Source organism: Xenopus laevis, chromosome 3S, assembly GCF_017654675.1.
Source record: "Xenopus laevis strain J_2021 chromosome 3S, Xenopus_laevis_v10.1, whole genome shotgun sequence".
Taxonomy (NCBI): Eukaryota; Metazoa; Chordata; class Amphibia; order Anura; family Pipidae; genus Xenopus; species Xenopus laevis.
In genome coordinates this window covers 78,072,697-78,084,128 of record NC_054376.1, presented here as the reverse complement: position 1 = coordinate 78,084,128, position 11,432 = coordinate 78,072,697, and positions in this window count along the sequence as shown.

Sequence of the window (11,432 nt, the reverse complement as noted above, 5' to 3'; positions counted from 1 at the left end):
AGTGAGGAGTTTGCTTATCTGTTTTGTAGGGGAACATGGTGTTTTCTGATGATTCTCAGAAATGTGTGCAAAAATTTTCTAACATATGTTAATCCTGTAAAAATGAATGAACAAGTTAAGGTGGCCATACATGGATAGATCCGCTCGTTTGGCGATGTCACCAAACGAGCGGATCTCCCTCCGATATGCCCACCTTGAGGTGGGCAATATCGGGCAGATCCGATCGTGGGCCCTAGGGCCCAACGATTGGATCCTAGCATTCGGTAAACGGGCGGTCGGATCGCGGGACCGCATCAACGAACAGATGCGGCCGCGATCCGACGGGATTTTCTGTCCCATCTGATCGAGATCTGGCCGACTTTCGGCCAGATCTCGATCGGGGAAGCCCGTCGGGGGCCCCCATACACAGTCTGTCGGCAGCTTTTATCGGCCCGTGTATGGCCACCTTAAATCCTATAATTCTGATGGCTATCCACACCTCTAAAAGGTATATTATTAATAAACATAATTCTGATGTAAATACAATTTTACTAGACTAGAATAAAGATTTAATTTATATATGTATTGGCCTATATTATTGGCCTATATTAATAGCAGGAAATAACCACATCACAACTAGTGATGGGTGAATAAATTTGGCATGAATTTCGTCTCCAGCAAATAAATTCGCAAAACTGAGGCGAAAATTTGCCAACGTCAAAAAAATTTGGATGTGTGTCAAAATAGACATTTACATTGGACGCCCATTGACTTTAATGTGGGCGTCAAAATTGACGTGAATTGACTCGGGGGGTCAAAATTTGCGTTTTGTGAGTTTTGCGTCATTTTGCGAATTTTGCGGGAAATTCACAAATTTTTTGGGCGAAACGGGACAAATCCGCCCATCACTGATCATAACCCAACTTATATAAGCTCCTTAATTTTATAAAATGAACTCTATAAAGTAAACAGTAGCAGTATTTTGATGGAACATATTACTTTAAAGAATCTGGGCCCAGATGCTAAAGTTGCACTCTATATACTTTTTTAGTAGTATATGCCATTGGGTAATCATAAATATCCCTTATCTGGAAGACCTTAGGTCCTGAGCATTCTTAAGAAAAGATCCCTATAAACTTAAAAAGGTTTCCATTAATTCCAGCTTCAAGGTGACAGTACAAGTGAGGAATTTTTGTTCAGTGTCATGTGCAGCAATAAGAACACAATAAGAACTAGGGGCTTCTATATTACTGCAGCAAAAAATGTGCTTGCACAAAAATGAATGCAACTATTTTGCGCAATGATGTCATTCATAGTGATGGGCGAATTTATTCGCCAGGCGCGAATTCGCGGCGAATTTGCGTGATTCACCACCAGCAAATAAATTCGCGAAACGCCCGCGAATAAATTCGCGAAACGCCCGCGAAAATTCACGGCACAAATTCGCCGGTGTCAAAATTTTTTTTCTCGAAAAAACGGACGCCGGCGTCAAAAACGGGACGCCGGCGCCGTTTTGTGAATTTTTCGCCATTTCGCGAATTTTTAGGCGAAACGGCGCAAATTTGCCCATCACTAGTCATTCATAAAAGGTATTTACAGTCAAAGTTTGCAAGTCTATACACTCCAAATAAAGTGTAGAGGCCTCTGGCTATTTGCGCAATGCCAAGCAAAAACATACATGATTGAGACCTTTTTTGTACTTTGCACACTGCCTGGAGCATTGTACCCCATTTACATGTATTTCTGGGGTTCTATCAGAAAACAACTGAACTGAAACAAGTGTTTGAAATGAGAACTGCCCCTTAAATGGGAATTAATAGTAAAATAAACAAAAAATAATTTGTATGTACATAATTCGTTGTTAAAGTATTTCTTTCTTTTTGTTCCCGAGTATTGCTCAGGAGTTTACAAAATCCACATAGTGTGTATTTAAAAATATTATGTCCTCATTGAAATTCAGAGTATGTTTTTGGAATCGTATAGAGCATTCCTCATTATAATGAATGTACTCTGAAGGATAGTTCCAAGAATAACAGCTGAATGCTTTTTAATTTGATGCGAGTACATATAAAAACAAAATAATTGCTGTTTTAAATGTGTAGTTTTGTAAGAAGAAAAAAGTATATATGAGATATAAAGACTGTAAATTGGATATAATTTAATTGGAAAACAACAAGTTACAACACATTCATTACACTAGTAGTTCTTTAAGAGCTATCTCATTTTATCTAACTATTCATTTCTCTTGAAAACAGCTAAGCTAGCATTCAAAAAATATAAAATTTGCTGACAAGCAAACTCATTTATGCACTTGTATTTCTGTAGATTTTAGTATCCATGTTGCTTCCAAAGCATTGTAATAAATATTGTGCATAATAAATGCAAGGTTTGTTTTTAATACCAGCAATATATCATGGGCTTTCATTCATTAAAAATAATACTGTAGTTTCAAAGTTCATATATTAGATTTACAGATGGTGGAGCTTCAACCGAAGGTATTCGAGTCGAGATACACTATGTCACTAAAGTTTCAGCATTTGTCTGAAATACTGCAGGTCCTGTGTCATCCAAAAGTCAGATGTCACCAGGCCTTGCCTAGAACTGCCTGTGGTTAAGACCAAGCATTCCTGGACAGACCTCATCAGATCAAATCACTTCGAAAAGAAAATTCTATGAGGTCTGTCCAGGAATATTTGATCTAGACCAGAGCCAGTAAGAAAACCAGCACAAACAGCCGAAAATATTGAGAATCCTGAAGTTAAAAAACATATTCCAATTGTTGAAGGAACATCTGCCATTGACTTATACATGATTTTGACAGGCTTTAGCTGGAGTATTCTTGGATTCTAATTCATAGCCTCTTATTATCATAATACAGTAAATCTCAAAAAATTTGAGGATTATTTGCACTTTAAATCTCAACCAGAAACATTTGAGGCTTCATAAATAGGCCCCATGCTTGATAAAGGGTCCTGTGAGACTCGAAACGTTGCATTTTTGTCTACTGAGCCAATAAATCACAAAAGTTTCACAGAAACAACGTGTCAGTGTGCTGCGGTCTGTTGGATATTGTATATGATTGATACCCATGGCAGAGTGGGAAATTGACTGCTAAGCACCTGGTCCTCAAGGGAAAAGAGACGGAGGTGAGCGCTTCATTCTTGTGTGTCATAAATAGGCCCCAACCATGCAGCCTATAAGCATTGGATATAGGTAATTCTAAACCGCTGGAGCACACATGCCATTGCCAGTTCAATTTGGTTTGGAGCATGTCCAGCTACGCCCAAAAAGTTGGTTAGATTCCATTTGCTATGGACACTAACTTTGAAATCATATTTGTAGCCTGTAATTGGTTCCCCAAACTGCATTGCCAAACATGCCACTATAATTCACTCCGCTTGCTCTATTCCCTCTAGTGAGAAGGAACCTATGTGTATATAAGAGCACTGTGTGCTTGCCGTAATAGTAACAGTTGCCGTTTCAGCTAATGTCCTTTCATAGTGCTGGCCTTCAGGGTATTACGTAGTTACCGGTCTCTAGCCATTAGAATTCATACAGTATTGGAACTTTGTTCCCACGCCAATATAACACAAGGAGGCCATATATTTGTCTGTCAAAAAGTGCTCTATCATATCTAATTCAAATGATGTCAGATGACACTTTTCTACACTTTTTTCCTTTTTTTTATATGCAAAAACCTTTTTGGTTCCACATTCAGTAAATGATTACAAGACTGCAGAATTCTGAAATGGTTGAATTAGATTTATATTTTTGTCAGTTAAATTGAAATTACTGCTATTCAGTAGTGATTGGCGAATCTGAATCGTTTTTCCGCAGCGAAAATTAGCTGAAATGCATTGAAGTCTATGGGCGACAATTTTTTTTTGACGCACAATAAATTGCACGACAAATTTTTGATGTGCAGCAATTTTTTCACCCACTAGAGTCTATGGGCATCATTTTTGCGGCAAAACTTGGTGAAACATTTTGCTCATCACTACTATTCAGCTATTTATTCCTGATGCACAATAAGGGGACTAGACATTTCTACTTTTTGAACTACTACTACTACTACTGTTATTTATCCAGTACTGATGTCTAATTATCCAATGGCATAATACTTAATAGTATTTTGTTTCTTCAACTTAAATTGCTTTATCAAAAACTAAAATAGTTTTTGAAATGTATGTGTTATGTAAAATTTCATGTCAGATGTTATTATAGTTTATTATCTTCTCTGCTTGCTTATTATTAGCAATGCATGACCCAGGCATCACCCGGCACATGATTACTCTACCCTAACTACCAATTAAGATACACATATCATCTTTTGGCATTATAGTGGCCACAGCTCTATTGGTTACAACAACAATACAAAATATTGAAAGAAATTACATTTATATAAAAAACTTCATGTTACACAATTTCAATGCAAATTAAATACCCGTGGAGAAAACAATGTTGTACACAACAATAGGTTACATATCCTTGGCCCTTGTCTACCCCTTCCATAAACTGAAGCAATATCCCCTAGCTGCAGCTCCCTTCACTGAAGGTATACGACCCCTGATCAGTATTTCCACTACCACCTACTATTGACAAGCAGTTACTTGTCCCATCATTACTTTGTAAAAATCTTTAGTCATCAAATCATTCCACCAGCAGCCACCAACTTTAGGGGTTAAACCATAACACCAATATTGACCATCCAAATCCTGACTCTCTAATTTGTGTTCCATGTGGGGAGACGGGATACAACCATTTTCCACTCAAAATAAAAGCTTAAATTATGAACTATTGTTAACTCTTTAACAAGCGTTGCTCGTGGGTACAAATCATCAAGAGTTAACAATCAAGCAGGTAGTCCTAGCAATTGTAAGAGTTTTACTAAAAGTGCTAAAAGTCTAAACAACATCCAGGTATCTTGTGGAGATGAGAAATAAAACATCAGTAACTGGTAGATGTTCTTTTTATAAAGCAACATGGAATACTTGCCATACATTAAAAAATCATCTTTCTCTCTCTGAACTAAAACTGCAAGAGAGAACACATTAATGCTGCATTCAATCATCTCTAAAAAATGACTAGCGATTTTATAGCTGTTTCACTTCATATTAGACAATTTCCTGAATAAACATTCATATCTACTAGTGGTTAAGTTTGTTCTTGTTTTAATTCAATGCAACAAAACAGGGTATCTTGTTGATTCAAGCACAATTATTTTGTACAAATTTGATGGATAAAAAATACATCTCTAACCACAATATTCCAGAGAGTATAAAGATGGCCTTAAGCAATTTTGACTTTTCTGTTAAGAAAGGTTCATGTCACTATAAACTGTATTTGTGCAAACAGTAAATAATTATAAAGGATTAAGTTGATTTTCGGTTTCTCAAATTCAGAAACTGTGTGCTCGTTTTATGGCTTTCAATATATTTATATAATACAATATAGTCTATAGAAACCAAAGAAGGTTTTGCATCACCAAAGGAATGGACTAAAATAGTACATGCATTACAGTGTTCATAGCACAGAAAAGTTCCAAACAATCAAGTACAGTACTTCCAAACGAGTAACCATTATGAACATAATGGTACATTTGTCTAAATAGAGTACAAGCTGCAATTTTTTAGCAAGCACAGAATTGTGTGAAGTATTTTCACTTTTATAATGTGTGCTGTTCCTGTTATTGATTATTGATAGTGATGGGCGAATTTGCGAAACAGCGCCGTTTTTTTGGCCGAATTTTCGCGGGCGTTTTGCAAATTTATTCGCTGGTGGCGAATCGCGCAAATTCGCCGCGAATTTGCGCCTGGTGATTAAATTCGCCCATCACTAATTATTGATATGTAAACTGGTGCATCGCTGAACTTTTTTTTTCGGAAGAAAAAGTGCAGGAAATATATACAGGTGTGGGATCCATTAAAGCAGAAAGCTTCAAGGAGAAGGAAAGCTACAGAGGCATTTTATTGCCAATAGATTAGCTGCAATAGTGCAAGATAGAATGCTATATTTATTCTGTAGAATGTTGTACCATACCTGAGTAAAAAGCTCTAGAAACTCTCTGTTTGTTTAGGATAGGAGCTGCAGTATTAATGTGGTGTGACATCACTTCCTGCCTGAGTCTCTCCCTGCTCTGGGCTCAGATTACAGCAGAGAAGGGAGGGGTGGGGGGACGAGGAGCAAACTGAGCATGCTCTTGCCCAGGGCAATGAGGTTTAAACTGAAGGCAGGAAGTCTGATACAGAAGCCCATGTGTACACAATAGAAGGAAAGAAATGCAGTATTTCTTTTGACAGGGGACTCAGAGCAACATTACTTTGGGGGTTTACTGGTATATTTAGATGGACCTTTCTGATAAGGCTTACTTATTTTTAACCTTTCCTTCTCCTTTCAACTAATGGAAAGGTCATCTCCCATAGACTATATTTTATACAAATAATCCAAATGTTTAAAAATTATTTATTTTTTCCCTGTAATAATAAAACAGTACCCTGTACTTGATCCAAACTAAAATATAATGAATCCTTATTTGAAACAAAACCAGACTATTCGATTGATTTAATATTTACATGAATATGAAGATTCAAATTACCAAAAGATCCATTTTATCAACCTTTCGCTGTATGGCTCTTGACTATATGCCACCCCCCAGGAGAGGAGAGGATAGACTTGATTGATTTACTCATTACAGACTGTGGCTTAGAGAGAACTGAATGAAACATTACCCCTTAATTGTTTTTGTGATGTTTAATTTACTGTAGAACTTGGTTTTAGACATAAAGGGAAGAGGCCTCACGTCAAATGGAAACTTCCCCAAATATGCATATGTTTTGACCTCTAACACATCTAGAAAGGATTTCAGGATCACAATCATCTCTTCTCCAGTTAAAAAAATAACATTGTACTATCCATTATAGATAATACAATCTTTTCCATCTCTGCAATATTCTTTATATGATCTGTTGCCCAAAACTGTCAAATATAGTGAAAGTGCTATCTTACCAGTGATTCATAAAGAGCAAAATGCTTTCATTCCTTCAGTCAATGCATGTTTTAAACATGAAAATACTTTCTTTTAGTGTTTACAGGCACCAACTGCTGGAAAATGTGTTATTTCCAATGACCCAAAATCAACTAGAGATTTGAATTGTACTTTTATTATATGTTTAGTAGTTTTTATATGATGCACAGCACTTCTCCTTAAAATAGCAATTTATTTTAACATCTTAAAAAGTCAATAGGAAAAATAAACGTTTCAGAGGCATCCACTCCCTACATACAGTACTTCACCTGATTTTGGCAGTTTATTCTGTCCCTTGTAATATAGGGCTAAGTCTAAAGATGAAGTTGGTTGTTACTGATGAAAAGTTAATCATAATTGTGTGATGAACCAAATATATATCTGTTAATATGATATTGAACCTATCTGACCAGAATCTGATTCCTTGACCCAGTGTTTTCATATAAAGTTGGGTTGAGGTCAAAACTTTGAGCAGGCAAGTTCTTCCTTTCCCATTTGCTTTCCCATTTCAGCAAATCAACTCTATACAGAACTGTGCATTAGAGTATTATCAATGTGAAACAGGAACAGGTCATGTAAAACTGTTACCACAAAATAGGAAACATATGGTTATAAAGAATATTTTTTTTTGCAGTGGCATCAAGGTTTATTTTTTTTTAGAACCAATGACCCATGTACAACCCATCTCTCTCATTAAAACTTTTGACCATATATTATTTATTACTATGTACTAAGTAAAGGCTATACTAGGTACTAACTTGACTGATTATGTTAATGCCTTTAACAGGGGCTTGGATGATTTATTGGACAAACATAATATCCAAGGCTATTGTGATACTAAAATAGAAGTATAAATAGTATAGATCTGGGTATATATACAGTAGATTATGTGAGTGTATAGAGGGGTCATTGTAAGTGTGTGTATGGATGTTGGGTTTCATTTGGAGGGGGTAACTTTATGGACTTTAGTCTCTTTTCAACCTGATTTAACTATGTAACCATGTAACTATGTTTGATTTTAATACAGCAGTTTCCAGCAGCAGGGAGCTGAGGATGTGTATCCCCCTCCATGTTGCCTTGTACAAATACCAGAGCAGGAACCACAAAGGACATCATTGGGTTTCCAGCTTCCAGGGACATGGACATCTGACAGGCCAAATGGCCAAAAACTACATTGGGTACTTGTGATATAGAAGGAAGGAATGCAAAGGTGATTAAAAGAAAGGTGAGCAAATTTCTGATTTTGGGAAGTGTTCCACATATATATGCTTTGAAGAGCCTCTCCAGGCCCACTTTAAAAAAGAGGTTAGGGAATGAGTATGGAAAGGAATATATGCAGACATATTTTACCCGCTATCAAGGTTACTATATTCCATCTTTGCCTCTGTATGGTGCATAGACCATGCATGGCCACAAACCATATTAGGAACTGTAAAAAACAATTGTACAGCACATTTTTACAATAAAAAGGCTTTATTCCAAACACAAGGTTCTGACCTTGGACATCAGCAACATTTCACACTGACTTTTTTCAAGCTTTAAAAAGGTCAGCATTAGAACACCCAGAGTTGGACCGTGGAAGACAAGAAGATTGACAAGGATGTGGAACTGGGGTGTGTGACGGGCCCTTTGAAAGCCCTTCTTTTCAAGTCTTATGGAAATCACCTCTGGGAATGGAAAGAGTTGGTGAAATGTAGTCTACTTATCTCACTCCAAACTAAGTTTGATATCCCATTTACTTAGGATTGTGCATCCACAGAGGCAAAAAGATTGACATTAGACGCTTAATTTAGTTACATAGTAACATAGTTAAATCGGGTTGAAAAAAAGACAGTCCATCAAGTTCAACCCCTCCAAATGAAAACCCAGCATCCACACACACACCCCTCCCTACTATATTATTATATATACCCATATCTATACTAACTATAGAGTTTAGTATCACAATAGCTTTTGATATTATGTCTGTCCAAGAAATCATCCAAGCCATTCTTAAAGGCATTAACTGAATCAGCCATCACAACATCACCCAGCAGTGCATTCCACAACATCATTGACCTGACTGGAAAGAACCACCTACGTTGCTTCAAATGAAAGTTCTTTTCTTCTAGTCTAAAGGGGTGGCCTCTGGTACGGTGTTCCTCTTTATGGGTTAAAAGGTCCCCTGCTATTTGTCTATAATGTCCTCTAATGTATTTGTAAAGTGCAATCATGTCCACTTGCAAGCGCGGTGCAGCAAGGCCCAGAAAGTCATGTGTCCAAGTCGGAGACCAGACAATCCCGTGAATAGAAAGTGGCAGATGAGCTCCCAGTACTAGTACGCTCTAGGAGTGTAATATAGTCAGAGTTGAGCTAAATAAGAGCAGTTCTGAGCTCCAACATAGAAGTGATAGATTGGAGGTATCTCTCCCAGGCCATATTGCCTGTAGTATAGGGAGCCCAGCGGAGAGGGAATCAGGAGAGATGATTGCCCTGAGGTTGATCCAGAGACCACTACCGGAATATGTTGCAGAGGTGAAGTGGGATGCCTGCCAAGTCTATCCTAAGGGAGTGTCAGCATGTGTAAAGCTGCATGTGATGTGCCTGTGCCTTTTTCCTCTAACCACTTATGATGTAAGTAAACCTGAGGTCATTGTCTCTGACTAATAAACAGTTTCTTTGTTTGAACCTCCTGGCGCCCAATCATTTTGAATGAACAGTAGTCTGGTTGTTGTAGTTGCACTACACCTTAAAGGGATAGCTTCCACTTAGCGAAGGCCCAGATCCTGCAGAGAGTGTCCAAATGTAACCCATGCTCCTACCTTAGCTGGACATTAGATTAGCGTTTTACACACACACACACACACACACACATATATATATATATACTATATATATATATATATATATATATATATATATATATATATATATATATATATATATATATATATATATATATATATATATATATGTATATATAATACACAAAAGCCATGAATATCTTGTAAATTATATCCTTATAAACGGTGAGTTCTGATGTCATCAGTTATAAACGGTGAGTTCTGATGTAATTTCTGTCACATGACTCACTAAAATGTGTGTATTATAATAAATAAAGTACCCCAGTTGTAAAATATGAGGATATTAGAAGTTGCCTCGGAGTTCCATGACCTGTATAAAAACACTCGGCTCGTGTTTTTATATGGTCATGAAACTCCTCGGTAACTTATAATATCCTTATATTTTACAAGAGGGGGTACTTTATTCAATATATATATATATATATATATATATATATATATATATATATATATATATATATAGGACTGGGCTGGGATTTCAAATAGGCCCTGGCATTCCTAGTACACAGAGGCCCAAAAAGCCCCCACCAGCCCACTTAGTGATTGGCTGGGATCCCCAGTGCATCTCTGGGAGGGCCCAGGGGAGTGCCTTGCTTTGTAGCTAAAGCATGTGGTTACAGAGAGAACTTATGAAGGACTCCCTGCTGCAGCAGCCAACCAAAGCCAGATCTGTGTAAAGTGAAAGAGCTGCAGTAATAAGTGAGACCGTGTTTGTACTCAGCTAGGATAGCTTTGAGCTTCAAAAAAGAGGGAGAGGTTGCCCTGCATCCAGTTCAGCTGTTGGATGCCTGTTGCAACCCTTGTGTGTCTCCGGTGTGAGTACAGTTGTTTCTCATGAGCCTGCCATATGGAACATGTCATATAGACATTTGTGTGTGAGTGTACTAAGTACAAATTAAGTGGCAAACAAAACAAACACATCTTCCTGAAATGATTGACTCTTGGCTCTCTTGGGTTTTTGTCATATTTAAATATAATTAACCTGGGATGATAAAGGACTTGGATTGTAAAGTGATTGTTTGTGACAATTTGTAAAACGTGATAGGGGTTTAGACTCTAATCATTGAAATGTCTAACTGTATTGAAATAAAATGTAATACATTTATATTACAAATCACGCAAATCAAACCAACATTTTACCAGCTCTATTTAACGTGCTCCTTTGAGTACAGTTATTAGTGTGTTTGAGAGGAAGAAAGGACTTTTTATTATAAATTAAGTATGTTATGGTACACTACATAAAGAATATGAATACAGTTTTCTTTATCCAAAACAGTGCTACAGTATATGAAGTTTGCCCCTGTTTTTTGCTGTTTGCAATTTTTAGGAAATTAACGTCGTGTATTACATAGGTTAATGATCTGGGGTAGAAAAATAGAAGATAATCATTGAGTATTGAAGTAACTATTCTCAAGGAACAACTGTTTCTCAAAGGAGATAAAGTAAAAAAAATTTCTTGTTCCTAAAACAATGCGTAACTGTAAACCCTCCTGTAAGTATAAAAAAATCTAACCTTGTGTTTAATATTTCCCCACCCCTTGGATCAAAATAAACTTTTAAACCATTAAAATATGGAACTATTTTAC